Source organism: Balaenoptera acutorostrata, chromosome 5, assembly GCF_949987535.1.
Source record: "Balaenoptera acutorostrata chromosome 5, mBalAcu1.1, whole genome shotgun sequence".
Classification (NCBI taxonomy): domain Eukaryota; kingdom Metazoa; phylum Chordata; class Mammalia; order Artiodactyla; family Balaenopteridae; genus Balaenoptera; species Balaenoptera acutorostrata.
In genome coordinates, this window is record NC_080068.1 from 67,729,118 (window position 1) to 67,756,478 (window position 27,361).

The 27,361-nt window shown below is 34.8% G+C and overlaps 1 protein-coding gene across 17 annotated transcripts in view; it reads left to right on the top strand.

Annotated features, from left to right (window-relative positions):
• Positions 1-27,361, top strand: part of CLOCK (clock circadian regulator) — a 136,586-nt gene that overhangs the window by 21,066 nt on the left and 88,159 nt on the right. For 7 of the 17 annotated variants that reach the window (XR_009008436.1, XM_057547310.1, XM_057547306.1 and 4 more), the window contains 2 exons: positions 17,279-17,365; positions 23,663-23,763. The exons of 3 other annotated variants lie outside the window; for them this stretch is intronic. The gene's annotated coding sequence lies outside the window, so the exon portion shown is untranslated. Of the gene's footprint in view, positions 1-17,278; positions 17,366-23,621; positions 23,764-27,361 lie in introns of all 17 variants that reach the window. 7 more of the 17 variants (XM_057547314.1, XM_057547309.1, XM_057547315.1 and 4 more) reach the window with 3 other exon arrangements.

Sequence of the window (27,361 nt, forward strand, 5' to 3'; positions counted from 1 at the left end):
AATACTTTACCCAGCAAGGTTGTTTTATGTACATGAAGGAGAGATACTTTCCCAAACAAAAGCTGAGGGTATTCATCACCACTAGATCTGCCTTATGAGAAATGGTGAAAGGAGTTCTTCAAGCTGAAAGCAAAGGATGCTAATTAGTAACATGAAAACATATGGAAATATAAAACATACTGGTAAAGGTAAGTATATAATCAAATTCAGAGTATTAGATAATATGAGAGTATTGAGAGTAACATGGTGGTTAAGTTAATCACTTAACTCTAATATAAAGGTTTAAAGGACAACTGTGTTAAAAGTAACTATAGCTACGGGACTTCCCTGGTGGTCCAGTGGCTAAGACTCCACGCTCCCAATACAGGGGGCCCAGGTTCAATCCCTGGTCAGGGAACTAGATCCCACATGCTGCAACTAAGAGTTCACATGCTGCAACTAAAGATCCCACATGCCGCAACTAGAGATCCCGCATGTTGCAACTAAAGACCCTGTGTGCCGTGACGAAGATCCCACCTGCTGCAACTAAGACCCAACACAGCCAAATAAGTAAATATTAAAAAAGGTAACTATAGCTACAGTAATTTGTTAATGGATGCACAGTATTAAAAGAGGTAAATTGTGACATCAAAAGCATAAAGTAAAAGAGTTCTTGTATGTGATCTAAGTTGTTAGCTTAAAGTAGACTGTTACAGCTAGAAGCTGTTTTATGTAAGCCTCATGATAATCATAAAACAAAACCTGCAGTAGATAGACAAAAGATAAAGAGAAGGGAGTCAAAGCATACCACTATGGAAAATCATCAGTTCACAAAGAAAGACATCACAAGATGGAGAAAGGAACAAGGGAACTACAAAACAGGCAGAAAACATTTAATAAAATGGCATGAGAAAGTTCTTACCTATCAATAATTACTTTAAATGTAAATGGATAAAATTTTCCAGTCAAAACTCATGGAGTAGCTGCCTGGATTAAAAAACAAGATCAACTATATGCTGCCTATAAGAAACTCATTTCACCTTAAGGATACATGTAGGCTCAAAGGGAAGGAATGGAAAAAGATATTCCATGCAAATGGAAACCAAAGAGAGCAGGGGTAGCTAACCTTATATCAGACAAAATAGACTTTACATCAAAAATGATAACAAGGGGCAAAGACTGTCATTATACAATGAAAAAGAGATTGATTCATCAAGAGGATATAAGAATTGCAGATATATATGCACCCAACATTGGAGCACCTAAAAATATTAAGCAAATACGAACAGATCTTAAGGGAGAAATCGACAACAATTCAGTAATAGTAGGGGACCTCAGTACCCCCACTTTCAGCAATGGATAGGTCATCTAGAAGAATGAAGGAAAACACTGGACGTGAAATATACCTTAGACCAAATAGACCTAACAGACATATACAGAACATTCCACCCAACAGCAGCAGAATACGTATTCTCAAGTGTACGTGGAAACTCTCCAGGGTAGATCATATGTTAGGTCACAAAACAAGCCTTAGCAAACATAAGAAGATTGGTATTGTACCACCTATCTTTTCCATACAATGGTGTTAAACTTGAAATCAATAAGAGGAAAATTGAAAAATTAACAATTGTGTGGAAATTAAATAACACACTCCTAAACAGCCAATCAGTTAAAGAAGAAATCAAAAGGGAAATTAAAAAATACCTTGAAAGAAACAAAAATGGAAATACAACATACCAAAACAGATGGTATGCAGCAAAAGCAGTGTAAGAGGGAATTTCATAGCAATAAATGCCTAGATTCGGGGGCGGGGGGAAAGATCACAAATAAACAACCTAATTACACCTCAAGGAACTAGAAGGGAAAATCCTGGGACCAGTTGGCTTCACAGGAAAATGCTCCAAAACATTTAAAGCAGTTAGCAGAAGGAAGGAAAGAGTAGCACAGAAATAAATGAAAGAGACTAGGAAAATAATATAAAAGATAATTGAAACTAATGGCTGTTTTTTGTTTGTCTTTTTTTTTTTTTTTTGAGAAGATAACATTGACAAATCTTTAGCTGGACTAAGGAAAAAAGAAGATTCAAAATCAGAAATGAGACAGATGTAGAGAACAAATGTATGGACACCAAGGGGGGAAAGTGGCAGGGGGCGGTGGTGGTGGTGGGATGAATTGGGAGATTGGGACTGACATATATACACCCATATGTATAAAATAGATAACTAATAAAAACCTGCTGTATTAAAAAAAAATAAAATTCAAAAAAAAATCAGAAATGAAAGAGGAGACATTACAACTGACACAACAGAAATACAAAGGAAAATATGAGACTACTGTGAACAATCATGCCAACAAGTTGGTTAATCTAGAAGAAATGGATGAATTCCTAGAAACATACAACCTACCAAGACTGAATCATGAAGAAGTAGAAAATTTGAACAGACCAATAATGGATAAGGAGATTGAAACAGTAACCAAAAGCCTTGCAGCAAAGAAGAGCCAGGACCAGATGGTTTCACTGGTGAAACGTTCTACCAAACATTTAAAGAATAATTAACACCAATCCTTCTTAAACCCTTCCAAAAAATTGAAGAAGAAGGAACACTTGATACCAAAGCCAGATTAGCATACTACAAGAAAAGAAAACTACAGGCCAAAATCCTTGAGGACTATAGGTGCAAAAATTATCAACAAATTCTACTAGTAAACTGAGTTCAGCAGCACATTAAAAAAATCAGACACCATGATCAAGTTAGATTTATCCCCGGGATGCAGGGATGGTTCAGTATATACAAATCAACAAATGTGTACACCACATTACTAGAATGAAAAATAAAAAACATATCAATTATTACTGAATAGATACTTTCTGCATATGTGATCTGTGAACAGAGGTAATTTTTTGCTTCTTCCTTCCGTATTTGGATGACTTTTTTTTTTCTTGCCTAATTGCTTTAGCTGGGACTTTGAGTACAATGTTGAATATAAGTGATGTGAGTAGGCATCCTTGATTTGTCCATAATCTTGGAGGAAAAGCTTTCAGTTTTCATTGTTGAGTATGATGTTAGCTGTGACCATTTCGTATATGGCTTTTATTATGTTGAGGTGGTTTACTTCTGTTTCTAGTTTAGTGTTTTTATTATGAAAGAGTGTTTAATTTTGTCAGATGCTTTTTCTTCATCAATTGAGGTGTGATATTTCCTCCCCCTTCATTCTGTTAATGTGGTATATGACACTGATTGATTTTCATGTTTTGAATCATCCTTGTATTCCACCTGATCATGGTATATAATCCATTTAATGTGCTATTGAATTTGGCTTCTTAGTATTTTGTTGAGGATTTTTGCATCATTATTCATCAGGAATATTAGTCTGTAGTTTTCTTGTGTCTTTTTCTGGTTTTGCTATCAGGGTAATGCTGGCATCATGAAATGGGTTGGAAATGTTCCCTCCTATTTAATTATTTGGAAGAGTTTGAGGAGGATTGGTGTTAATTCTTCTTTAAATGTTTTGGAGAATTTTCCCATGAAGCCATCTGGTCCCAGACTTTTCTTTGTTGGGATCTGCTTTTATTTCTTGATTAATTGACTTTAAATTATTCTCTTGATTCTTCTAAGATGAAGATTTAATTCACTTATGCTGTCCTTAATCTCTCATATCTCTTCATCCCAAAGTGTGAAACATTGTAATTAGTTCTTTTATTAGTACCTTTGCAACTGTAAATAAAATGTTTCTTAGACATTATATTTTAAATCCCTACTGTGTAAGATAAGGATAGTAGGGCCTTTATCCATTTCTCCATCTTGTCTTTTCTACTCCTTCACTACCATTTCTACCTTTTCTTTTGTGTTTGACCAGGTTGATCACATAACATTTACATTCTGTTATGTAATGAGATTTAAGACATTCAGTCTTTTTGGTAGGTTGATTCTAAAAGCTGAACAAAATAAATTACAGTTAATCATTGAGCTATTTGTTTTCCATGGGTACAAAGTTATGATAATGGAACTCAAAAAATAAAATATGTGATATCAAGGTAAGGTTGGTTATCTTTACTTACAGTTCATAAGTTTTTTTCACAGTCATGCCACTAGTTTGCCTTATATTCTGACTTTATATTCTGATTAGTTTGCTTACTATTGTTCATCTTTCCCCCCTATAGTCTGTAATTGCCTTTTTCTCCTTGGTCAAAATGTTTCCTGCTTGAATCACAATATCTTGTTCCATCTTGTTGGATGGAATCCCTGGTTTTCCTGGAGACATCCCTTTTAGAGTTGTCCTACTTTCTCCTTCAGTCTTCATGGGTTGGAAGCCTGCTGTATTTCTGTCATTCTGAGATACTCTTTCACTGCATTTCTGGGTTAGACTTACTGTTTCTTAGATATCACATCTTTGTCTTTTATGACATTCTCCTTCTTTTTGCTGGAGTATATTCTAAATTAACTTTCATATACAGGGTACTTAAGATGTAAACATTTTTACATGCCTGAACATGGCTTTCACCTCGTTCATAACTGCTTGATAGTTTGTCTGGGTGTAGAAATTTAGATTCAGATTAAATTCCTTTAGAACTTATGGGTTTTGCTCTGTTCTGTTTAGATCAAGATGGTAGGAAGTCTGGTGCTACTCTTGAGTCTTGTTACTTTTTAATGACCCTTTCCCCTTGTCTTTGGAAGCTTTAGTATCTTACCTTTGTCTTTGTAGTTCTGGAATTTTATAGTTACGTGTCTAGGTATGAGTTGTTCTTATTATTGTATCTGAACTCTCTGGGGTAGGTAGGCCCTTTCAGTTGAAATGCAGATGTCTCCCTCCAGGTATGGGAAATGTTCTCCATTATTTTTTTGGTAATATTTCTTGGTTTTCTATGTTCTCCCACTTTGGAATGCTCACCAGCAGAATTTTGGCTTTCTGGTTTGATCCTTATGTCTTTTATCTCTTCTCATGTTTTCTGTCATTGCCTTTTTTTTTTTTTTTTTGTCATTGCCTTTTTATTCTATATTCTGACAGATTTCTTCAACTATATGTTCCTACTTTTCTGTGAATGTCTGTAACCAGACTGTAAGTATTCCAGTAGCTTTGCTTATTTTTTGTTCATATCATTTCAAGAGGCAACATGGTATAATAGTTAAAAGCATATACAATGGAACTAGACTGCCAGACTGTGTGAGTTAAGATCCCGGCTCCACCACTTAATACCCATGTGACCTTGGGTAAGTTATTTAACCTCTCTGTGCTCAGTTTCTGAACTACAAAATGAGGATAATAACTACTTTGTGGGCAAAGGAGTTCATATTTGTAAAGCATTTACAATGGTTCTTGGTGTAGTAAAATCTATGTCATTGTTTGTTAAATATGTAGCATTCTGTTTTTGTTGTACTGAATGCAGTGTCTTTAGGAGTATCTTAAAGATATTTTGTTTTTTATCCTTTTCTTCTGTACCCTGAGTAATGTATGAGTCTTCTGGGGTTAGTTGATCTACTTATTTATCTTGTTCTTTTTCTAGCTGCGGTTTTTCCTCATATGACTAGAAATTATTATTGTTGGTTCATGTATATTGCTACAGGATTATCTTGATTATTTTAGGTAGCTATGGTGGGTTTTTTTTCTTGTTGTATAGGTGGATATTTTTTCCAATTGCTATCTCTGTTTGAAAAGACTGGTTGGTAATTCTTTGTACATAGATGGAGTGTCTTGTCTGCTGGCAAGTTTAGGTTTAGAGCCTAAGAGCAGGGAACCTATTGCTATTTTCAGGAGCTTTCCGGTTGTCATATTGACATGAGCTCTGTGGACACTAACATCCATCTAGTTTCTTTCTGAGCAGTTTGCTAAATTTCTGCTAGATTTCTTTAGAAAAGAGTGGTGCAGTTTTGGGCCTAGGGGTGATGCTGGGCCTTGCTTAGCCAGGGAAGGGGTGCAGAGAAAGGAGACAGGTAGAGCTTTTTCCTAGGTCACCTGTATTCAGCCTCTGTACCTGCTAACTCTAGAGCCTAGAGTCTCAGGACGATTGACTCAGAACTCCACTGTAGTCCCTTTATGTGTGAATTTTGCATGTGCTTAACCTGTTAATACACTTGGATCTGCTTTCTGCTCTCCAGAAATCTACTGTATCATTTCATCTCTTCATAACTTCCTTCTCCATTCTTTTCATTGTTTTATAGATCTTACTTTTTGTTCTTCTGTGCTGTCTTACCAGTAGGCTTTCCAAAGGGAAGAGAGGCAGAACTGAGTGTTTGTCATCATTATCTCTTTTCATTCTCCAGATTTTCTTGAAAGAAAGAAAGAAAGAAAGAAAGAAAGAAAGAAAGAAAGAAAAGAATGAAAGAAATTGTCACTTCACCCCTAAGTAATTCTATGTTTCTTTAAAAAATAAAGATATTTTCTTACATAAACTCAATATCATTACTATATCTAACCAAATTAACCATAACTTCTTAATATCATATAATGCCTAGTCCTTATTCAGATTTTTTTCAGTTGTTTCAAAAGTACTTTTTGATATTGTCTGAATCAGGATTCAAATGAGGTATTAACAATTGGTTGTAATGTTTCTTGAGTCCTTTTTTTTTATGAGTACAATTTATTTGGAAGAAGAGTGATATCAGTTTGTAGATCACCTTTGATAGAAAATGTTTGCCACAGGTATGTATTACACAGTAATGCTCCAATTTCTTAACAATGAAAAATCTTCCTCAAATAACACATACTTTGTTGTAATGGAAAACATATACAGCAGTATACAGAATAGAATAATGAACTCCCATCTACCGATCACCCAGCTTTAATAACTATCAACTCAGAACCTGTCTTGTTTCGTCCATACCTTCACCCATGTACCCTCTCCTAAAGCTATTTGAAGAATATTCCACATTTAACTCATTGTAAATATTTCTAAATGTAAATGTAAATATTTCTGAAACTAAAGGCTCTGAGGCTTTTTAAAATTTAGGACAGTTGACAACCCCCACCCCCTTTTCCCTTTTTTCCCTCCATGTTGAAGAAACTAGATCAGTTCTGTATAATATTTCACATTCTAGATTTATCTGATTGCTTCTTCCTGATGCCATTTTACTTATTCCTTTTCTATATTAATTTAAACTGAAAGTTTGATCTAAAGCAGTGTTTCTCAACCTTTTTCTTCTTTTTTTTTTACTCCTTTAAAGGCCCTTTTTAGACATTTTTTTCCTTTATTGTCTTCTCTCTGAAACCCAAGAATAGATATAGCACTGTGCTTTGGAGGGCAAGAAACCATTTTAATATACTACTATTGAAGATATTTTTCACCCCTGGGTGTGACATTGCTACTGTTAAGAATATACGATATAAAGGTCTGATAGATTCCAGCGTGACTCTTTTACACAAGAACATTTTATAAGTAGTACTATGTACTACATATTTCATTACATTGGGAGGTGCATAATGTCTGTCTCACTTTTGGAGATGGTAAGATTGATCAGTTGCACTCATTTGGTGACAGCATGATTTGTTGTGCAATTCACTATCACTTTTTCTCCTCATGGCTTTAAAATCCATTGATGATTGTTGCCCATCTATTTATATAATTTCTTTTTGTTCTTATTAGCTAAAATTCTTTGAAGGACTGCCCCTCACCAATTAGGTCTCTTTGGTTACCTTGAAATATAGTTTGATAGGACAGACAAGAAAAATGCTTTATCAGTTACCTTTTACTTACCAATTTTTGATTAACCCTTAGTATACCATCAGTATCCATTGGATTTAATTTTAGACTTTTTGATTTTTTAAACATTCCAACTACTTATAAGGACTAGTATTTCATGATTATTATTCGTTGAGGTCTCCTAAAGAACAAAGCAAAATGTACTTTTAAAAAATTGAAGAAATCTCAATTTTTCATTAATTATATTTTCTTACCTTTAAGCATTGTGTGTTTCAACATTTTAAGATTTCTTTTATCATGACTCACCAGTTATTGCTATCTTTCATTAAAAGATAACATGAAAATAGAAGAATAGTGGAATCGTGTAGAAGGGTGATAGAATATGGAAAAGTTTGTTGCTATTGCATCATTTATTTCAGTCTAATTTTTGTATTGCCCAAGTTATTGCATCATCTTTCAAGAAGTTATTAAAGAAGCCTGCAGACACTATTTTTGTAGGCTGCTTTTAGTTTTCATTGAACACAGTTGAGAATTCAGAAACTTTCATTTCTGTCCATAATGGCAAAGAAAAGAAAAATCACAGCAGAAAATGTTTCACATCTCTTCGACAAATCAGCTGCTGAGTGCAAAGAGAAATTGCAGCACTCCAGGCTCTATACTTGCATTATCCAATAGAAATATAATGTGAACCACAAATGAAGCCACATGCATTCTTTAAAATTTACCTTAAAAAAAGTAAGCAAAGAAAATGGTGTCACTGAGTCTGAAGTCAGGGAGCCGGATTCCTCCAGCTTCGTTTTTCTTTCTCAAGATTGCTTTGGCTATTTGAGGTCTTTTGTGTCCCCATAAAAATTTAAAGATTTTTTTGTTCTAGTTCTGTGAAAAATTGCTGATTTGATAGGGATTGCATTGAATCTGTAGATTGCCTTGGGTAGTATAGTCATTTTGACAATGTTGATTCTTCCAATCCAAAAACATGGTATATCTCTCCATCTGTTTAAGTTGTCTTTGATTTCTCTCATCAGTGTCTTATACTTTTCAGAGTACAGGTCTTTTGTTTCCTTAGGTAGGTTTATTTGTAGGTGTTTTATTCTTTTTGGTGTGATGGTAAATGGGATTGTTTCTTGAATTTCTCTTTCTGATCTTTTGTTGTTAGCGTATAGAAATACAACAGATTTCTATGTATTAATTTTGTAACCTGCAGCTTTACCAAATTCATTGATGAGCTCTAGTAGTCTTTTTTTGTAGCATCTTCAGGATTTTCTATGTACAGTATCATGTCATCTGCAAACAGTGACAGTTTAACGTCTTCTTTTCCAGTTTGGATTCCTTCTATTTCTTCTTCTCTGATTGCCATAGCTAGGACTTCCAAAACTATGTTGAATAAAAGTGGCAAGAGTGGACATCCTTGTCTTGTTTCTGATCTTAGAGGGAATGCTTTTAACTTTTCACCATTGAGTATGATGTTAGCTGTAGGTTTGTCATATATGGCCTTTATTATGTTGAGGTATGTTCCCCCTGTGCCCACTTTCTGGAGAGTTTTTGTCATAAATGGGTGTTGAATTTTGTCAAAAGCTTTTCCTGCATCTAGTGAGATCATATGGTTTTTATTCTTCAGTTTGTTGATGTGGTGTATCACATTGATTGATTTGTGGATATTGAAAAATCCTTGCTTCCCTGGGATAAATCCCACTTGATCATGGTGTATGATCCTTTTAATGTATTGCTGGATTCAGATTGCTAGTATTTTGTTGAGGATTCTTGCGTCTATGTTCATCAGTGATATTGGCCTGTAATTTCCTTTGTTTGTGATGTCTTTGTCTGGTTTTGGTATCAGGGTGATGGTGACCTCATAGAGTAAGTTTGAGAGTTTTCCTTCCTCTGCAATTTTTTTGGAACAGTTTCAGAAGGATAGGTGTTAGCTCTTCTGTAAATGTTTGATAGAATTCACCTGTGAAGCCACCTGGTCCTGGACTTTTGTTTGTTGGGAGTTTTTAATCACAGTTTCAATTTCAGTACTTGTGATTGGTGTGTCCATTTTTTCTATTTCTTCCTGGTTCAGTCTTGGGAGATTGTACCTTCTAAGAATTTGTCATTTCTTCCAGGTTGTTTGTTTTATTGGCATACAGTTGCTTGTAGTAGTCTTTTATGATTCTTCTTATTTCTGTGGTGTCAGGTGTAACTTCTTTTTCATTTCTAATTTTATTGATTTCAGTCCTCTCCCTTTTTTTTCTTAATGAGTCTAGCCAAAGGTTTATCAATTTTGTTTATCTTTTCAAAGAATCAGCTTTTAGTTTCATTGATCTTTGCTGTTGTTTTCTTTGTCTCTGTTTCATTTATTTCTGCTCTGGTCTGTATGATTTCTTTCCTTCTACTAACTTTAGGTTTTGCTTGTTCTTCTTTGTCTATTTGCTTTAGATGTAAAGTTAGGTTGTTTATTTGAGATTTTTCTTGTTTCCTGGGGTAAGATTGTATTGCTATAAACTTCCCTCTTAGAACTGCTTTTGCTGCATCGCATAGGTTTTGGATCATTGTGCTTTCATTTTCATTTGTCTCTAGCTATTTTTTGATTTCCTTTTTGATTTCTTCAGTAATCCATTGGTTGTTTAGTAGCATATTGTTTAGCCTCCGCGTGTTTGTGTTTTTTTTTTACAGTTTATACTACAAAGCCATAGTCATCAAAACAGTATGGTACTGGCACAAAAATAGAACTATAGATCAATGGAACAGGATAGAAAGCCCAGAAATAAACCCATGCACCTCTGGTCAATTAATCTCTGACAGAGAAGGCAAGACTATACAATGGAGGAAAGACAGTCTCTTCAATAAATGGTGCTGGGAAAACTGGACAGCTACATGTAAAAAAAATGAAATTAGAACATTCTCTAACACCATACACAAAAATAAACTCAAAATGGATTAAAGACATAAATGTGAGACTGGACACTATAAAACTCTTAGAGGAAAACAGAGGCAGAACACTCTCTGACGTAAATCATAGCAATATCTTTTTCAGTCCATCTCCCAGAGTAATGGAAATAAAAACAAACAAATGGGACCTAATTAAACTCAAAAGCTTTTACACCACAAAGAAAACCATAAACAAAACGAAAAGATAACCCACAGAATGGGAGAAAATATTTGCAAATGGTGTGACTGACAAGAGATTAGTTTCCAAAGTTTACAAACAGGTTTTGCAGCTCAATATCAAAAAAACAACACAATCAAAAAATGGGCAGAAGACCTAAATAGACATTTCTCCATAGAAGACATACAGATGGCCAGGAGGCACATGAAAAGATGTTCAACATTGTTAATTATTAGAGAAATGCACGTCCAAACTACAATGAGATATCACCTCACACTAGTCAAAACAGCTATCATCAAAAAATTCACAAACAGAAAATGCTGGAGAGTGTGTGGAGAGAAGGGAACCCTCCTACACTGTTGGTGGGAATGTAAATTGGTGCAGCCACTATGGAGGACAGTATGGTGGTTCCTTAAGAAACTAAAAATAGAGCTACCATATGATTATGCAGTCCCACTCCTGGGCATAATACGTGGAGGAAAACATGGTCTGAAAGGATACATGTACCCCAGTGTTCATTGCAACACTGTTTACAATAGCCAAGACATGGAAGCAACCTAAGTGTCCATCAACAGACGAATGGATAAAGAAGAAGTGGTACATATATATATATAATGGAATATTACTCAGCCATTAAAAAGAATGAAATAATGACATTTGCAGCAACATGGATGGACCTAGAGATTGTCATACTGAGTGAAGTAAGTCAGACAGAGAAAGAGAAATATCATGTGATATTGTTTATATGTGGTATCTAAAAAAAAATTATACAAATGAACTTATTTACAAAATAGGAACGGACTCACAGACTTAGAGAATGAACTTATGGTTACCAGGGGGGAAGTGGTAGGGAGGGATAGTTGGGGAATTTGGAATTGACATGTACACACTGCTATATTTAAAATGGATAACCAACAAGGACCTACTGTGTAGCACAGGGAGCTCTGCTAAATATTCTGTAACAACCTAATTGGGAAAAGAATTTGAAAAAGAATAGATACATATATATGTATAACTGAATCACTTTGTTGTACGTCTGAAACTAACACAACATTGTTAATCAACTATACTCCAATATAAAATAAAAAGTTAAAAAAAAAAAGAAAACGGTGTCATTGAGGAAAGCAAGAAATTCCTTTTAGGAATTCACACTCTGAGGGACAAACTTTGATGGATTGCTTCTGTCTCTTCTTTGGCCCCAGTCAGATAAATTCTCTCCCTTCCTCATCTCCTCTGCATTCACCCCAAAGAGGCCATGTTTCTCATGGCTCTGCGTAGCTCGGTAACGTACTACCTTGGATTTGCTTTGTCTCCTTATATGCCTTTCTTCCCTTTCACTTATTCACATCCAGGCATTGAACCCTCCCTTTCCAAAGTGTCAGCTTGTCCCTATGCCTCAGGCTATCTTTTTGAGGTGAAACAGTGGCTTCCAAACTTCTTTGACCACAGCCTATAGTAAGAAATATGTTTTATGTTGTGACCCAGTACCCACACACTCAATAAACACATACCTGAAACAACAGTTACAGGAAATATCCTAACTATTACTAGGTGTCCTGTACTTTGACTTTTTTTTCTATTTTGTTTCATTTAAAAAAATGCTTGTTATAACCCCTGTATTGCTGGACCAAAGTGTAGGAACGTTTATAATTTTGTTAATATATTGATATATTGTCCTCCATAAGTCAGCACCTATTTCTACTCCCACCAGCAGTACATGAGAGTAATGCCAAAACTGATACTATAAATGCTTTGAAAATTCTGCCTTTATAGAGTATGTGACTCATCAATGTCCTCAAACTTGTTACACTCCTGTCTTGCCTGGGGATAGAGTATCTTGTGCATTAACTCAGCTCCTTCTTCAGTAGTAGTGGGAGAGCGAAAGAGAAGCCTGTGGGTTAGTTGAACACTTTAGGATTCCATCCTGATTTATTTATAATGTTTTGATTGTATCTCTTTGGATAGCTTTTTTGTGGTTGCTCTAGGTACTTTATGTATAGGTAACTTACTACAGTCTACTGGTTAACTCCCTTTACCTACCCCCTCCATTTCTAATGTGATTGCCTTTTATATTTTCTCTCTATATATTGAGAACTGTATCACACAGTGTTAATAATTTTTGCTTAAATCATCAAAAGTAATATAGAAGACTTAGGAGAAGAAAAAGGCTATTTACCCATATTCTTCCTCTTTGCAGTTTTTCCCTCCTGATTTTCCAATATTCCTTCTTTTATCATTTCCTTTCTGTTAGAAGAACTTCCTATAGTCATTTCTTTTTTTAGGGCAGGTCTACTGATGACAAATTCTCTTAGTTTTCTGTCATTTGTGGATATTTTAATTTCCCTCTCTTTCCCGAAGGATATTTTGTCTGGATATAGAATTCTGGGTTGGCAGTTCCTTTCTTTCAATACTTGAAGAATGCTTCTGGGCATCAAAAATATGAATAGAAATTGAAATTCAGAATGTTTATTAACTATGACCATAATGGTCTAAGTGTTAACAGAAAAACTTTTTTTGGAATTATAATTACTATGAGTATAACATAAATGTATTATTGATTTTATTATTAAACAATTACTAAATGTAAATGTATCTCTTCAGAGGGGACTTTTCTTTTCATGGAATTTATGTATCCATAGATGAATATTATGTATATGTTAGAATGAGACTGGTTTCAGTGGAAATTAATAGTAAAAAGAAAAGATGTTGGGTCACTAATAAGTGTGAAGTTTACAAAACACTTCTGCTTTTGTTAAGTATATCATTTATAGTAGGCTTTACAGTATATTCCTGCTAAACTAATCTATATGTAATATGTCCATATAGGAATGAAAAACAAGCAGAGAAATGGTTGGAATGTGACAGTGTAAAGACTTGTCCCAGTTTTTAAAAAAATATGGATTTACTGTGTGTATTATTCTTTTCATAAAAGTTAATAAAAATGTTTCTCCATAAATGTTCAAGAAAATATAAAACACTAACTTAACTTTGGTATGTGTTACGTTTACTTGAAGATATGACGTTAACTGAAGTAAGGGGTCTTTTCAACTCTTTGAAATCATGTAAAATATCTTCACGTCACAGACACAAGACACAGGTGATTGATAGAATGTACTAATTTCTTTCTCATTTCTCTGAGAATGGTGAAAGTACAGATCTTGAATTCTAATTTAAGATGCTTCCCAGATCTTGAGTTCTAAATAATTCTATATAAATTATATAAGGAGTCTGGCCACAAGCTTTTAACCTGGATGAACTAAGTTCTAGCTGTCTTCAATATTTATCATCACTGTTTTCATTGGATTCTCTCTCAGATGAGCTTCTTAATCAGAAGGTTTTTTTTTATTCTCACATCCTGAAGTTTTAACAGTGCATTGGGGCCAGGCCAGAATATCTGCTTTTTAATGTCATGTATTGTTCTCAACAGATGTGTGTGGGACAGGGAAAAACAAGACCACCTTGGATATATGGTACTTCCATTAGAGGATACTCCCTTGATATCAACATTTAAAATTATTCCTTTGGTATTCTGGATATTTCTACAGGGAAATGCATTGTAGTGAATTTTAGATGTGTAAGAGATACATCTTTCTCTTGTGAGCTGGAAGAAGGAAGATATAAAATACACTGTAGGAAAGGAGAAAGCAGTATGATGCTCTGACCTTGATATTAGTTCTAGTAGCTGGTTGGTAATTATAGACATGAAGGATTTGGAAATTGATTCCCTAAAACCATCTGGTCCCTAGTGTGAAGACTGCTGGATTAAGGTATAATCTTTCTTCACTAGATTATAGTCTTGAATCCTCTACTGTGTAATATTCATCTGCTTTTTATCTTCATAACTGTTTTGAGTCCCTTAAGGACCTTCATCATTGTGGGCTGATTACCGGTACTTTGCTGTGCTCTCTTTTCTCTTTTTCATTCTTCATGAGTGTGTTCCTCAGTGGAACAGATTTTTTTTTTTAATTAAGTTATACTTGACATACAACATTAGTTTCAGGTATACAATGTGGTGATAAGGTATTTTTATACGTTATGAAATAATCAGAATAAGTCCACTTACCTTCTGTCACTATACAAAGTTGTTACTGTATTACTGACTGTATTCCCATTACATCCCCTTGACTTAGTTTATAGCTGGAAGTTTTATACCACTTAATCCCCTTCACCTGTTTCATCCATCATCCTCTTCTCCCAGCAGTTTGTGCTCTCTGAGTCTGTTTCTGTTTTGTTTCATTTGTTTATTTTTCTTGTTTTTTGGATTCCACATATGAGTGAAATAATTCAGTATTGGCATTTTTTTTAACATCTTTATTGGAGTATAATTGCTCCACAACAGTGCGTTAGTTTCTGCCCCATAACAAAGTGAATCAGCCATACATATACATATATCCCCACATCTCCTCCCTCCTGCGTCTCCCTCCCACCCTCCCCATCCCACCCCTCTAGGTGGTCACAAAGCACGGAGCTGATCTCCCTGTGCTATGCAGCTGCTTCCCACTAGCTATCTGTTTTACATTTGGTAGTGTATATATGTCCATGCTACTCTTTCACTTCGTCCCAGCTTACCCTTCCCACTCCCCGTGTCCTCAAGTCCATTCTCTACATCTGCGTCTTTATTCTTGTCCTGCCCCTAGGTTCTTCATAACCATTTTCTTTTTTCTTTTTGTCTGACTTATTTCACTTAGCATGATATCCTCAAGGTCCATCCACGTTGTTGTAAATGGCAGGATTTAATTCTTTTTTATGGTAGAGTACTATTCCTGTGTGTGTGTATGTGTGTGTGTGTGTGTGTGTATACACCACATCTTTGTTATCTGTTTATCTATTGAAGGACACTTAGGTTGCTTCTGTATCTTGGCTATTGTAAATAATGCTGCAGTGAACATAGGGATACATATATCTTTTCAAATTAGTGTTTTTGTTTTCTTTGGATAAATAGCCAGAAGTGGAATTGCTGGATCATATTGTAGTTCTATTTTCAGTTTTTGGAGGAACCTCTATACTGTTTTCCATAATGGCTGCACCAATTTACATTCCCACCAACAGTACATGAGGGTTCCCTTTTTTAGTGGAGCAGTTTTTTATTCTTCCTCTTCCTCCTTCTTTAACATATATATATATATTTTATTCACAATCCACTCCCCTCAGGTTTCAATTTTCCTCTATGCATCAGATTTTGTATGGTTGTTGATTCTTCATTCATTCAAAAAACTTAGGATATGTTACAAAAACATAATTGCCAATTGTATTTCAATGACTAAAACTCCATGAGGGCAGGAATTTGGTGTGTTTTTCCCCTAATCATTGGATATGTAGAACCTATCATAGTAAGTGAATGAATGAGCACGAAACAAAATTTCCAACTCTTTCCCTAACAGAGAAATAACCAAATTAATGTTGTAAAGTCTTTTGTTTTTGTCAATTAATCTTTAAAATAGTACTTTTCTGATTTAACGGTAATTAAAATGCTTTTAATATTGTGGTAAGAAGTATCATTAACATTTCTGATAATTTAATTTTAATTGTTAATAAAAATTAATGACCATGATTGGGCTATTTCATAAAACCATACTGGAAATATAGGGTTATAAAAGCACCTACCTCATAGGGATGTTGTGAGGATTGAATTAGTTAATACGTGTAAAGCACTTAGAACTGGACTTCACACATAGTAAAATGCTTGGCAACTATTAATTTGTAACTGAGAATGGTGCTGAAACTGACTTCTTCCCCATCGTTTTGCAGGAGGGCCCCTGATGGTCAGTTGATCAATTCATCCATTCATAGGGAGGCTGGCAGTTTTCCCTCAGGCCTTTGCAAAAGCCCCCTGAAAGGATCATCCTCCACAGGACTTTGACTCACCTTCCTTCCCAGGGGTCAACCTCTAAGACCCTTGAGGCTAGGGGACTGGGAAGAGCTTCAGAATGGCTAATATATTGCAGTCAAGTGGTGAGAGTTTAAAATGGTCTCTGCCTGTTAGCCCTGTGTGACGGAGTGACGCAGGGCAAATTGCTTCACTTCTTACTTTCCTCCCTTGCCCATCTCATCTCAGAGAATGACCTTCTCATCCCTTTTCTTACTCTGAGCAGCCATACTAGATTTCTTTTACTTGCACACAAATGCCATATCCTCTCCTACATCTGGCCCTTTGAACATGCCATTCCCTTCTAATGAAACATGTTCTTTCTCTCCCCTCCCCTCTTGCTTTATTTGGTCAGACCCTACTCATGCTTGCATTAATTGCCTCTTTTTTAGGAAACCTTTCCTAACCAGTTCCCACCAGCCTGGTTTGTATCTCTGCCATGCTTTCCCTTCACACCATCATGATTCTTAAAGCCTTTCATCCCATTTGGAGTTGGCCTACAGACTGAGCTCCCAGAGGAATTGATGGAATCTGACATGTTCATTGCTGCATCCCCTATTCCTGGCACATAGGAAGCCCCAATTAATGCTGTATATGTGGATGGGAAAAAATACTGGTGGTATTGTTACTTAGAATTTGGTTAACATTATTTCCACAGCTGCCCTTGTTTTACAGATTTTGTTTTTTGTTTTTTGTTTTTCCTGTAAAGCTGCTGAAACTTAGAAGCTGATTTTGTCACAGTGTAAGATGCCTTTGGAAAATTCTGCATTCCTCTTAGATGAATCTTTACAACTTGGTGAGTTTCACTAGATATATTCAATCTTCATTTTGAGCTCAGCAGTATGCCTTCTCTTTTTCTTTTCTTTTTTCTTTTTTCTCTTTTCTCTTTTCCCTTTCCCTTTCCCTTTCCTTTTCCTTTTCCTTTTCCTCCCCTCCCCTCCCTTCCCCTTCCCTTCGCTTCTTCCCTCTCCTTCTTCCCTCCCTCCCTCCCTCCCTTCCTTCCTTCCTTCCTTCCTTCCTTTTCTGTCATAATTATTGGGTACAGTGAGGTTTGCAATCTCCTGGCAAGGCACATAGGACAGAGTATTATAAAAATATTTAGGACATGATCTGCACCTTCTTTGATAGTTTTTATTTATCTTTAGATTTTTTATTCTTCAGCGGAATGAAACATTATTTATTGGTAAGGTAATTGATATCCAGATGTATTTTCTTTCAGCAATTCTTGAAATTTTTCAAAGTTACTACCTGAAAGTAAGAATTATAACTCGTCTTTTTTTGAGAGAAAGGTGATTTGCAAATGACTGAAAAGTAGAATAAGAATTATTTCCTGTCAGGTTTTACGTTCAGAGATAAAGAAGCAGTTGACTGAGGTACAGAAGGGCCAGTCACCTACTGCATCTCTGCCTTACAAGCAAGTCTCTCCATCAGGGGTGTGCACACCACCAAATCCAGCTTGCTGCCTGTTTTTGTATGACCCATGAACTAAGAATAGTGTTTATATTTTTAAATGGTTGGGGGAAAATAAATCCTGGAAGAAGAATACTATTTTATGATATTTGAAAATTATATGAAATTCAGATTTTAGTGTCTGTGAATAAAGCTTTATTGGAACACAGCCACCCTTAATTTTTACATATTGTGTATGGCTGTTTTCAAGCTATAGTGGCAGAGTTAGGTAGTTGCATCAGAGATGTTAGGGCCCAGAAAGCCAAAAATATTTACTTTGTGACCCTTTACAGAATAAGTTAGCTGACCCCTGCTCTACCTGGGTAGAAAAGTATCTATAGATTGAGTGCAAATTAAGAGATGAGTGGGGGAAAATTAGAGGGAGGTAAGAGTTGATACCAGCTCTCAGTGACTGACTTACACTTTTTTCATGTCCTGGAAAGCATAATCCATATTCTCATTAGACTGACCTGTGTTGCTGTTTTAAAATAGAAAATAAGAGAAGTTGATTCTCCTATTACTTTTCTTCTAAAATGAATGGACGTTTGTAGAAAGAAAATTAGTATAGTACTCTCAGTTTTTTACCAGGTTTTAGTGTTACCATAATAACTTAAGCATCAAGCACACTAAAATAGTAGCTCATAATGCTTTGCTTAGCGATGCCCTCACAGGAAACAGCAGTGATAAAAATTAAGCCATAAATGAAAGTTCAACTAAGTTATGTTATTTAGGGTTGGTAAATTTCGTGCCAGCCACCGTGGTCATACGATTAACCCAAATTAATAGAAAATTGGTGTAAAATGTGTTAAAGAATAATAAAAAAAAAAGTTCTAGCTAAGCCTTAAAAAGCTATAGCTATTTAAAAATGAACTACAAAAGTGACTTTAACAGTTACTGATCACATGACAGCTAAGACCCCAAATAGGACTAGATACCCCACTATGCTTAGCCCTACACACAAATAATTATCGTAACAAAATTATTCGCCGGAGTACTACTAGCAATAGCTTAAAACTCAAGGGACCTGATGGTGCTTCATTCCCCTCTAGAGGAGGGTGTTCTCTCTGTAATCAATAAACCCTGATAAACCTCACCAGCATTTGCTAATTCAGTGTGTATACCGCCATCTTCAGCAAACCCTAAAAAGGAGTAACAGTAAGCATAATTATTATACATGAAAACATTAGGTCAAGGTGTAACTTACGGGATGGGAAAAAATGGGCTACATTTTCTATTTCAAGAACATATTTCTTATTATACAAAAGTTTTGATGAAACTAAAAACCAAAGGAGAATTTAGTAGTAAATTAAGAATAGAGTGCTTAGTTGAGTCAGGCCGTGAAGCATGCACACTCCGCCCATCACCCTTCTCAAGTATTAATAACTCTTATAACTTCTTAGCAAGTACCACACATATGAGAGGAGATAAAGTCGTAACAAGGGAAGCATACTGGAAAGTGTGCTTGGATAAATCAAAGTATAGCTTAAACAAAAGCACCTAGTTGACACTCAGGAGATTTCATAGTGTATGGACACTTTGAACTAAATCTAGCCCAAACCTCCCACAAATTCAACTATTATAAGCAGATTAAATAAATCATTCACCCAATATTTAAAGTAGAGGAGATAGAAATTAAAAAATTTTTGGCACTATAGAGAAAGTATCGTAAGGGCATGATGAAAGAAGCATTAAAAGTAATAAAAAGTAAAGCTTTCCCCTTTTACCTTTCGTATAATGATTTAACTGAAATTTTTAACAAAGGGAAGTTAAGTTAAATATGCCGAAACCAGACGAGCTACTTATGTACAGCTTATTAGAACAAACTCATCTATGTGGCAAACTTGTGAGAAGATTTATAAGTAGAGGTGACAAGCCTAATGAGCCTGTTGATAACTGGTTGTCCAGGAAAAGGATCTTAGTTCAACTTTAAAAGCTATTTAAAAAATCATAAATTTTAATGTATTTTTAAATACTAATCTAAAAAGTTGCAGCTTTTTAGAAACAGGATACAACCTTATCTAGAGAGTAAAAATAACACCATAGTTGGCTTAAAAGCAGCCATCAATTAAGGAAGCGTTCAAGTTCAACAACACATTTACCTTAATACCAGCAATAAGTAAATCAACTCCTAGTTTAATACTGGACTAATCAATTAATAGAAGCAATAATGTTAATATGAGTAACAAGAAATATTTGTCCTTGCATAAGCTTATATAAGTAATAGATATATCACTGGTAGTTAACAACAAATAAACCTAAGTCAATGTTAGATTATTTATTAAAATTACTGTTAACCCGACACAGGTATGCACCTAAGGAAAGATTAAAAAGAGTAAAAGGAACTCGGCAAATACAAATCTTGCCTGTTTACGAAAAACATCACCTCTAGCGTAACTAGTATTACAGGCATTGCTTGCCCAGTGACATCTGTCACATGGCCGTGGTATCCTGACCATGCAAAGGTAGCATAATCATTTGTTCTCTGAATAAGGATGTGTATGAATGGCCACATGAGGGTTTTACTGTCTTTTACTTATCAGTGAAATTGACAAAATAAGATAAGAAGACCCTATGGAGCTTTAATAACCGCCTGCCCCCCCAAAGAAGGAACTAAACCATCAAGGGATAACAAAACTTTTATATGGGTTAACAGTTTTGATTGGGGTGACCTCAGAGAACAAAAAAGCTTCTGAATGATTAAAATTTAGACCAACTAGTCAAAATATCTTCACTTATTGATCCAAAAAACTGATCAACGGAGCAAGTTATGCTAGGGATAATAGCGCAATCCTATTCTGGAGTTCATGTCAACAGTAGGGTTTAGGACCTTGATGTTGGATCAGGACATCCCAATGGTGTAACTGCTATTAAAGTTTAGTTTGTTCAACAATTAAAGTCCTATGTGATATGAGTTCACACCAGAGTAACCCAGGTCAGTTTCTGTGTATTAATATTTCTCCCAGTACGAAAAGACAAGAGAAATAAGGTCTAGTTTACAAAAGCGCCTTAAAACTAATTAATGATATAATCTTAATTCATTAAAACGCCCTGCCTGAGAACAGGGTTTGTTAGGGTGGCAGAGCTCAGTAATTTTGTAAAACTTAAACATTTATTATCAGCTGTTCAACTCCTCTCCCTAACAAAATGTTTATAATTAACATTCTAACACTTATTGTCCCAATTCTTCTAGCTGTAGCATTCCTCACACTAATGAATGAAAAGTATTGGGTTATATACAACTTCAAAAAGGACCAAACTTCGTTGGACCATATGGCCTATTACAACCTATCACCGACGAAGTTAAATTATTTGTTAAAGAACCACTGCAACCAGCCACATCATCTGTTTCCACATTTATTATCACATGCATTCTAAAAGTATCTAATAGTATATACCTTTTGTACAGTTTCTGGTTTTTTCTGTCTATGGAGATTACCTGTTATTTTTTAAGTGAAAGTACTAGTACATTACTTGGAAACTAGTCGGTGACTGACTCAGTGGAACAAAGCTAATACGTACATTGGGGATGACGGTACATGTCCCTTTTGGAGTCAGTGGATAGATTGGAGGATACTCTTAAGGAGCTCTTCTGCAGTCTGACAGAGGCAAGTTAAGTCCTCTGTTAGGAGATTAAAGATCACGATTTCAGGATCTACCTTTCTTGTTCCTCTAGAACATTTCATAGTTTTGTCTTTGGACACATTTATCACGCTGCATCGTAGCTGCTTCCTTTTCAAAATAGGAAAACATAATACTTTTCCTGTCTGAAAGCAGGAGTCTTAGGTTTGCTAAGTTGTAAGTCTCTTGAGGGTAGGTACCATGACTGTTGTTTTATCTGTCGGCTCCCTCTGTAGCTGTCGTAGGTCTGGCACGTAGTTGGCACACAGTCCGTGTTTGTTGAGTGAAAGAACAAGATCTCTCGTATCTCAAATAGCTATTATATCTATGCATGATCACAATAATTCCATTTCATTTAAAGGTTTGCTTACTGGGATTGCATGTCTTTTTGTTAACTGTAGGAGAGACTTTTGATGAAAACAGTAATTTTTTCTGGATCCATTCCTTACAGATAGCTATCAAATCATTGATTTATTTGTCTAAGTTGATTATATATTGTAATTTTTTGATATCTTGAGGGACAGGATTTCGAAACCACTAATCCATGAATTACCAATATCAAAGAAACCTAGAAACCTCCTCATTATAAAGCTTTAAAATGTATATATACTAACTTGGATAGGAAGATTTTTGTATTCTCATCTTAGTCTTCTGAAACTTTCCCTAGCTCTTCCACTGAATCTCTTTTTTTAATGAAACTTCCCTATATAGTTTGCTTAAGAACCCAAGTTTTAAAAATCTTATCTTGCAGAGTACCTTGTAAACATAAGACAGTTTAAAAGGTATTTAGCTGAAGGAAAACTTCCAGATTAAAGGACTCTAGGGAGATAAAATAGCTAATGCAATACATGACTCAGAACTGGATCCTGTACTAGAGGGGAAGAAAGCCTTAAAGGACTTTATTTGCTCTCTTAAAAAAAATAGACGTTAATATTGTATAATTGTTAAATTTCCTGAAGTTAGTAACTATACTATGGTTATTTAAGAGAATGTCTTTGTTCCCAGGCTGTACACATTTAAGTAATTGGGGGTAAAAGGGCATGATATATGCAACATACTCTCAGATGGTTCAGAAAATATGTTTATTGGTATATAAAGAAAATGATGTAAGTGTTAACAGTTGGCAAACTGGATAAATTATATGTAGAAGTTCTAATCCTAATGTCATAGTTAAATATCTATTAGTACAACTTAGAACTTAAAAAAAACCTTAGGTATAGTTTATTAAATTTTCATGTATCCTGTACTTTTCTTTAATGTTCACTTTGGCTTGTTTCATTAAAAATCTATTAAGTTTTCCCTTAGCTCCATAAATATGCTTTGTTTGTTTTTAAAAGAGATCTGTTTTTATTGTCTTAAATATTTTGAAGGAAATTGAAGAGTAAGGATCTATTATAGGGTTTTTCAAACTGGTATAAAGAATTGCAGACCTTTTTTGAGCACTTACTTCGTGTTACACATTATATTCTAAGCACTTTACATTTAATAATTCATTGTATTTCACAACAACCTTATGCTTACACCGTGCCTTGATTTGCTTTTTTCAAGTTTAGCTAAAACTGAGCTTAGATGCTAAGCCTCAGAAGCTTTGCATTTTCTTCTTTTTTTCCAAACACAAACTGTGGGAACTGGTGACCTGGAACTTAATATAGAAAATTGATTATATTTACATTAAGAAAAAAATATCATCTTAGAATTATCTAGTTTGTGAACATGAGATAGGTCTAACTTCAAGGTAAACTTTTGCCGTCATAATGTGGGAAGGATCCACATATCAAAACTATCAGTAATTATCCAGGAAAAAGTAAATAGTGACTTTTAGTACCCAAGTAAGAGGCAGATTGATGTAGAAACCTAGTTCTACTAGACTTCAATTTCACCAAGTAAAATAAACAAAAAATTAAAAATTAAATATCAAGAGGCTGATATAGTATTGCTAACTTTTAAAATGTTTTATATTGAATTAAAACATGCATATTATACAGTGCATAAATACTGAGTGTCATTTTGATGAAATTTTATGAAGTCAACACTCGTTTAACCAATACCAAGATCAAGATATAGAACATTTTCATCAATCCAGGAGCCTCCTTCATGCCCCCTGACAGTCATCACGCACTCCCAAAGGTAACTATTATTCTTGCTTGATTCACTATTCATTAGTATTGTCTATTTTTGAACTTCTTTTGTCTTTTTATGATCAACATCTTGTTGGTGTGAGTCATTCATATTGATTCATATAGCAGTAGCTCATCCTTTTTCATTGCTTTGTAATACTTCATTATATGTATATACCAAAATTTATTCATCCATTGTACTGTTGATAAGCATTTGGTTTACTATCAGTTTTTGGCTGTTATGAACAATTCTGCTGTGAACATTCTTGAACATGTCTTTTGGCACATATGTATGCATTTCTGTTGGATAAATATCCAGTGATGAAAATGCTGGGTCAGGGTATTTGGCTGTTTAGCTTTTGTAGATGCTCCTAATGGTTGAATCAGTTTACACTTCCACCAACAGTGTACATGAATTCTTGTTGCTCTTCATCCTCAACACTTGAAATTATCAGTGTTTCAAATTAATAACTCTTCTGCTGTGTATGTAGTGAAATTTTATTGTAGTTTTAATTTGTTATTCCCTGATAACTTAAAAGGTTAGCACATATTTATATGCTTACTGACCCTTTAGATATCCTCTTTTGAGAAATGCCTGTTCATGTTTTTTGCCCATTTTTCTATTGTGTTGTCTGTCTTATGGATTTGCAGAAGTTCTTTATTTCTAGGATAAGTTTTTTGTTGGATTAAGTATTGAAGATATCTCTTCTACTTCTTCACTCTCTTAGTAGTGTGTCTTAATTAAGATAATTTCTTAATTTTAATAAAGTCTATTTTATCAAAGTGTTCTTTTATGGTTAGTTTTTTGTGTTTTAAGGATTCTTTGTCTATCTCAAAGCCAAGAAGATACTGTGCTATGTTTTCCTCTGTAAACTTGAGTGTTTTAACTTTCATATTTAGGTTTCTGCATGATATGTGGTAGGATTCATGGTTTATTTTATTTTCCATTTGGAAATCCATTTGGTCCAGCATTATTTATTGAAAAGACTGTCCTTTCCTACTGTAATGCAGTAGTAGTGCCTTTGTTGTAATTCAGGTGACTTTATTTGTGGGTCTCTTTTTGGACTCTGTTTCTGTTCCATTGGTCTGTTGTTGTACCAGTCCCATACTCTTTTAGTTATTATAGCTTTAAGTTCTCCAACTTTTGTCCTTCAAAATTGCCTTGGTTCTTCTTGGTCCTTACGAATTTCAATAAAGATTTTACACTCAGCCTGTCAGTTTCCTAAATGAGTAAATAAATAACAAATCCCTGCTTAACATTAAGCAAGTTAAATATTATCTATTATTTCATATTATTATTGTCTAGTTTAATATTGAATCTGTAGATCAATTTGAATATATTAAATATCTTTCCATATTGAGACTTTCAATATGTTAACCACAGTATATCTCCATATATTTAGGTCTTTTAAAATTTCTCTCAGAAATATTTTGTGTGTAGAGGTCTTAGACATCTTTTATTAACTTTTAAAGGTAATGATATTGTGGTTATTTTTTTTTTAAGTCCTTATAATTTATACATTCGTACTAGAGTATTTACAGATGACATGATATAGTTTTGGGGATTTGCTTCAAATAATACAAAGGAGGATGGGAAGGAATGGGGAAGGGGAAGAATAGATGAAACAAGATTGACCATGATTTGATCATTGTTGAAAATGGGTGATGAATATATGGGTTAATAATTATTCTTTTTTACTTTTGTGTATGCTTGAAATTTTCCATAAAAATAGGTTCAAAAATATGTATAACAACTGAAGATTGAAACACAAATATTTAAGAATTCAGAAGTTTATAATAATACTTAAAAAAAAACCCTCATTTCATTACTCTGAAAATCACGGTTAAATGAAAGAATCAACCATTTATTCTTCATTTTCTGTACAGATTTCATTCCAGGATAACCAAATAGTTAAGAGGGAAAGTTTACTGTTATAGAGAAATCACAGATAATAACAAATGCTGGGAGAATGATAGGATTAGAAACTCACCACAGTGCAATTTCTAATAGAATTATGATCTAGATAATGATCAGTCAATGACTACTAAAGCCTTTAGGTGAAAGTCTGTTGAGAAATGGATATAATACAATGCATAGGCCAAAATGGAGTAAGCCTCTCTCTGACTGATAGAACTAAATACTCTCAATAGAATACTAAAAGCAACTATCTAAAGACTTTGAAAATTAATAATAGGCAAATCGAGAAGGGAAGTCATAACTTGAAGACTAGCCTGTATAATGGTGAATATACCTTTTCTTTCTTTTCATGGCCCAGCTTTGACCAAATGGTGGGCTGAATTAGGGAACTGCACAGTGGATGCAGCAGTTTAGAGAAACTCGTATTTCTAGCCAGAAGACAAGGAAAAGGAGTTCCCCTTTTTTCCCTCCCAAGCCTGCCCTGAGACCATCTCTACCTATAAAGTTACATTGCCAGGTAGCACAAGCACTTTTAAACTCTGAGAGAAAACGATTTTTCTGGTCAGAGGATTTGGGAAAAAGGCCCCTGGAAACTGGAGCATGCTGGGGAAATCTCAGAGAAGAGAGCTGATGTGAGAGGAGACCCACAAAGGTCCCACCTTACTTATGAGCTACACATGCATGTACAGACCCCAAGGAACACAGCAAAGACAGACAACTGACCTACAATATAAACCACTGTTCAAATCCCAGACTTGCCTCTGAGCAGTGCATGCAGAGGATAAACCCAAAAAACATAGCAAAGACTTTGAAAACTGAGCTGACAGTGGTACTGCCATGCCTAGAAGGCAATATATAACTTGTAGTATAAACTTAAGCAAAAAAAAATACCAGATTCTCCAGAAGATGTTTATAGGATCTAGTTTCATAACCTAATATTCAGAATGCCTAGGATATAATCCAAAATTACTTGACATACAAAGAAACAGGAAAGTCTGACTTTTTTAAGAGAAAAGACAATAAATAGATACCAACCCTGAGATGATTCAGATGGTGGAATTATCAGAAAAAGACTTTAAAGCAGCTGTTATATTATATCCATGGCCCATGAGACAAAAGTGAACATTTTTGAAGTGAATAGAAAGATAGTTCTCCTCTGAAATAAAAACCATATAAAAGAATCAAGTGATAACTTCAGAACTGAAAAATACGATATATGCAATACAAATTTACTGCATGGGCTCAATAGCAGACTTGAAGGTATATCAATAGAAATCTCAAATTGTATCTTCTGTATCAAGGGTATGTCTCTGTTCTGAGTCCAGGTTGTACCCTGTGAAGCCTGGTCATAGGCCTTCTGGCTGTGAATGAGCATGCCATATACATATCCTTTTTTATTCTTAATTACTCTTACTTGCATGCTGCAAATAAAATGTGTCTGTATCAAGGGAGTTCCATCTCCCTTGATACTCCACAGATTCAGATACGGTCTTGGCCTGTGATTTTCCCAGACCTTGTCATTTCAGGTAAGGATCAAGCAGTGAGTAAGTGTGTTAAAAAAAATAATAGTCAACTAAGGAACTTAATATACTCATGTATTTTTGTTCATTTGAAAACTTTGAAAGTACATAGGTATAGAAAAGTGGGAATGGACAGTATATATATAAATCATATATTGCAAAATCTTACA